The sequence below is a fragment of the Piliocolobus tephrosceles genome, chromosome X, assembly GCF_002776525.5.
Source record: "Piliocolobus tephrosceles isolate RC106 chromosome X, ASM277652v3, whole genome shotgun sequence".
In the NCBI taxonomy this organism is placed as follows: domain Eukaryota; kingdom Metazoa; phylum Chordata; class Mammalia; order Primates; family Cercopithecidae; genus Piliocolobus; species Piliocolobus tephrosceles.
In genome coordinates this window covers 26,840,841-26,846,465 of record NC_045455.1, presented here as the reverse complement: position 1 = coordinate 26,846,465, position 5,625 = coordinate 26,840,841, and the positions used below count along the sequence as shown (strand labels likewise).

The window sequence follows — 5,625 nt, the reverse complement described above, 5'->3', positions numbered from 1 at the left end:
GATGGACACCTTGGTTATATCCCAGTTTTTATTATTTTATGCAAAACTGTCTTAAATATCACACTGCATAAGTCTGAATAATTTCGTCTGCACTTTAGTTATTTTTTAAGTTGAAGTTCCTGCATCAAGAAGATAAAATTTGAAAATTTGAAAAATATTGCCATATTTTCTTTGGAACATTTGGTCCAAATATTCCAATCCATATTTGTATATACTGTGTTTTATTTTATTATTTTGTTACTGTTTATTTTTTTTTTTTAGATAGTTTCTCGATCTGTCCCTCAAGCTGAAGTGCAGCAGTGCGATCTCGGCTCCACTGCAACTTCCGCCTCCTAGGTTCAAGCGATTCTTCTGCCTCAGTCTCCCGAGTAGCTGGGATTACAGGTGCCTGCCACCACAACTGACTAATTTTGTTTGTATTTTTAGTAGAGACAGGGGTTCACCATGTTGGCCAGGCTGGTTTCGAACTCCTGACCTCATAAGTAATCCACCCGCCTCAGCCTCCCAAAGTGCTAGGATTATAGGTGCGAGCCACCACGCCCAGTCATGCTGTATTTTAAAGGAGAGTCACAATCACCTATGGACCAGAAAATAGAATGCAATTTCCAGATGGTATTAAGTTCCCACTGAAATTATTCTCTTTTCTGCTCCCTGTACTTTGGCTGTTGTGGTCTAGTTATCTCTGATACTGACTTCTGGCGTTTTATTAACTTGCTTGCTTCTGCATCTTGATCTTTGGTTTCTGTTTTATAATATGATTGAATGATACTTAGAATTTTTAGTCATATTTTAAAAATAAAAACCTTAGCAAATTATGCAAATAATTTTTACCAGTGACACATTTATTATTTGGCAATACTTAATGGCTTCTATATTTTCATTATACTTATATCTTACTATATACATAAGATTAGACTTTGAAAATGAAAATCATACTGCTAATTTTACAATTTTGTACTTACGTATTTTTAAATCCCACTTTTGTCTTCAAGTATTTCCTTTTAATTTCATTAATATCAGTTAGTACGTCAGTTCAAGCAAACTAAAAACATATGTCCATACAAATATTTTTATGTGAATATTCATAGCAGCAATTTTCATAATAGCAAAATACTGAAAATAATCCAAATATCTCCCAACTTTTTAATGTGCCTACAATATGTATAATATCTGTACAATGAAATACTACTCAACATTGAAAATAACTTCAAAATCATCATAAGTCAAATAGAACATACACAGGAGATGGCATATTTTGATTTCATTGATATAAAATGTCTAGGTAAGGCAAACTTAGATAAAAAGAAAGCAAGCCAATGTTTCCTTGGGGCCTGCAGAAGGAGTGAAGATTGTCTGCAAATATTGATTAGAGAAACTTCTGGGTTAGTAGAGGTGTTCTATTACTGAACTATAGAGGTGGTGACACAATTACATAAATTTAAAACTTATCAGTTATTAACATAGTTCAATTCTATGTTATGTAAGCTATATTTCAATAAAGCTGCCAAATAATGTCAGTGAGTTCTCTCATGCTTGTGCCACAGAGTAAGAGTACATACGCTTAGTATTGACGGTATTATTTTGTGATTGTTTGGTGAAGTGCTTTTCAATTTATTTTTATTTATTTTATTTTATTTTTGAGACTGAGTCTCGCTCTGTCACCCAGACTAGAGTGCAGTGGCACGATCTCAGCTCACTGGAACCTCTGCCTCACAGGTTCAAGCGATTCTCGTGCCTCAGCCTCCCGGGTAGCTGGGATTACAGACGTGGGCCACCACTCCTGGTTAATTTGTTTGTGTGTATTTTTTGTAGAGACGGTGTTTCACCATATTGGCCAGGCTGGTCTCGAACTCCTGACAAGGGATCCACCCACCTTGGCATCCCAAAGTGCTGGGATTACAGGCGTGAGCCACTGCACTTGGCCTCAATGTATTTTTGTTATTTATCTATGTACAATTTTTACTTCCTTTTGTTCCACATTTCTATGTGTAAAAATGGAGCTTTAATTTCATTTATGCTTTTGACATAAATTTTCTGAAGTTTTAATGTGTGAAAGGAAATTAAATTTTGAGACCCCACACTCATTTAACCGAAGGGAAAAGTCAAGCTGGGAAGTATGTCACGCAAAACTATCTCCCCATTTTTAGTTCGTAAATAAGATGGCTACCAATGAAAAGCAACACGCCTCCCTCACATTTTGCTCCCAAGGAAATTCCTAGTGAGCTGTTGCAATTTCATCACAGCAATGCATATTGATACCTTATCTTTACAGGTCCAGGCCCCCCTCCCCGCCACACCAGACATAAATGTATATCTGATTGTTCTCCTGTCCCGTTTTGTTTGTGTTATCTTATGTAAAATGCAAATTCCTTGCATTTTTTTCTCTGAGGCTTTTGTTTATGTCATCTTATGTAAAAAATGCAGATTCACTGAGCCAGACGTGAATGACTATTTTTCCTTACTTCCCTCTTACATGAAAATTGTGTACTTCTCAACATCGCACCCTTTCCCCTTTAAATTTGGAGCCCTCAAAATCATCCTGGGAGAAAGGCATAGATCTGTCTCCCAGGTGTGTCCTCAACTTTGGCAAATAAATCTCTTAAAAGGATTGAGACTTGTTATTTTTCTCAATTGACAAATGTAAAGATTATTAAAGTGTTAATATCAGTTATTCAAGAGGGATTATTTATATCCATAGGCATACTTTAAAGAGTAATTAATAAAGTGAATGTTCTTAAATATTATTTACCAATTTGCAAGTAGAACATTACTGTTGCCTTTAAGTATATATATATATATATATATGTCCCTCTCAGTTGTATCAAAATCACTCATTTCATCCCTATATGGTATATTTATATATTTATTTCTGCACTATGCTTTATCAATTTACTATATATATATAAGCTCTGTGCATTAACAAGTTTAATCATTTGCTTGATTTTGAAATTTATATAAATGTAAACATCTTATTTACATTAGTTCATGACTTGCTTATTTTTGTCAACATTATGTTTTATAGATTTAATTTCATTGTCATATTGTATATCACCACTTGATTATAACATATATTATGTATCCAAATAACATTTCATCAGCATTTTATTGCTTTTCTTTTCTGGTATTATGAGATATGAATATTCATATACATGTTTAATATTGCACATACCTCAGAGATCATTAAGATATGTACTAATCAGTAGAATTTTATTATCATATGCATGTGTATTTTTGACCTTATTGAATAATGTGGACTTTTAATAAAATGGTACATTAACTACATTAGCTCCTACTTCTTGCTATTATCACACTTTTAACTTTTTCTTAAACTATGGGTGTAAAATGGTAACCCATTGTGGGATTGTGTAATTAACATATTTTCAGACGCATTGCATAATTATCAAAAGGTACAAAAGTGAAAAGTATACAGTTAAATTAGTTCTAACAAATGAAACACACCTGAGAAACCAACAACAATATTAATAAAATGATAACAAACCTTAAAAAATTTCCTCCTATCTGCTTCTGCTTAGCATATGCTGGCTAGGAATCTCAAGTAACATAATTTTTGACACAGTATATTAATATTGCTTATATATTTTAACTTTTTATTAATGAACTAGTACATATTTATACTCTTTTATATCTACCTTATTTCATTCAATGTTTTGCTTGTGATAGATATACATAATTTAACAACTCTGCTTTTTTTTTTTTTTTTATTATACTTTAAGTTCTAGGGTACATGTGCATAACGTGCAGGTTTGTTACATATGTATACTTGTGCCATGTTGGTGTGCTGCACCCATCAACTCGTCAGCACCCATCAATTCATCATTTATATCAGGTATATTCTCCTTCTGTTTTTTCTTCTTTTTTTTTTCTCTTTCTGTCCAGAAGTTCTGTGTGGCCTTTGTGACATTTAAAAAATGTTTTTCCTCTATAAAACAGTGTATATCCTTAATAATGACTAGTCAGTAATTATCCCAGAAGGCACGTGTTTCTTTTTAACTTTTTGCTACCTTATTTGATAAGGTAGTAAAAAGTGACAACCCTTTGGAAGACCTTCTCCAGAGTGACCTTCTGGTCCACAGGTTCTGATTCTTCAGAAATGCACTCTGTAGTCTTCTCCAAAATATGGAGCACCTCCACCAGGATCTTACAGAAACTCTGGATTCCAAATATCTTGGAGTCTCCCACACATCTCTGGGTTCGCCTCATTATGTTTTCACAGTCAGCTACAGCTCTCTGGTATCTCATCATCTGGTATCTCTCAATCCTGAACTTCCTTCTCCAGTTTAACAGCTTTTACACTTAAGGCCCATTCAGCAAGAGAGCACCCAAGCTCAGCAGGAGAGTTCTCAGAACTGCAGTCCTCACCAACAGTTCTGCGGATGACAGTGCTGAATGGAAGTAGCCATCCCTTACCCTCCCAATTAGCACTTGAGGCCAGTAGGGGCTGCATCCACCACAGCGACTGCATGGCCAAGTTCAACATTTTTACAACCTTATTTGATAGGTACATTCTCTTACCACCTTATGCAATAGGTACATCCAAATGCTTAAGCTGGAAATATCTGACCACCACAGAGAGCTTTCACCTCCCTCATTAATCCATGATTCTAAATGGTTTATTCTTGTGTCTTTTCACAAATTTTCAACTGCTGTGCCATCTCTTCTAAATTCGGAGTGGGTTTTTGTTGTTTGTTTTAATATTTTTGTTCAATTGGCTATTTCTGAGATGAATGTCAAATTACCTTGATTCCATTGTATATCAATTAATACTATAATATCTATAATAAAATGTTGACAATGATAAATTAAAGAGTCTTGCACCACTGGGTAGGTATCTAAACAACCTTTAGTTGCAGAAGCTGCTGACTGATTTAATGGCCTTTTAAATTATAATTGTGCACTGTCCTTGAAATGAGTGCCAAACTATTTCTCACATACTGCTTCACTCTTACTGCTCCTCTTCGAATTCTACTCTGGAAGAGATGCTTTGTGATCACATTTGCTCATTGGTCCCTTTAATCTTTATGTAGCATCTGATTGAGATAAGTCAGCGCTTGCCACATGGATAAGTCTTAAGTCTTCTATACGCTCATTACAATCTCACATAAATACTCCAGTAATTCTACAATGACTACAATAATAAATGTCCATGGCAGTCCAGAAATTATGAAGTAGATGGATCTAAGGGTCCAATGTTAACAAATACTCCAAGGACAAAAATCAGATAACTTCTAAATTGCAGTGCACACTAGGAAATAAAATAGGAGAATGTTAGACCCACCCCAGGGCATGCGATGCACTTACTCTTATTTAGTAAAGAAAGATGTGGATTCCTTAAATTCCTGGTCCCAGTTCTTCTCCTTTCGCCATGAACTTTACCATGTGACTTTGCAAGCTGTCCCAGTAAAGAGAGGCAGTGTTTGTTTTTCCAATGCTTACATATGAAGAATTTGAATTCGGGCATTGGGCTTGTTTTTGCAATATTATAAAAGCCAATTTCATCTAAGTAGGGGATTTTGCTTCGACTTTTGAAGCTATGTTACTGCCAGATAACATGCCTGTACCCACATCTAAAGAGTGAGAAACACAAGTGAGAGTGAGAAACACAAT

The 5,625-nt window shown here is 34.9% G+C and overlaps 1 pseudogene; it reads right to left on the bottom strand.

Annotated features, from left to right (window-relative positions):
- Positions 1–4,023: 4,023 nt before the first annotated feature.
- Positions 4,024–4,498, bottom strand: LOC111551789 (annotated as a pseudogene).
- Positions 4,499–5,625: the final 1,127 nt, after the last annotated feature.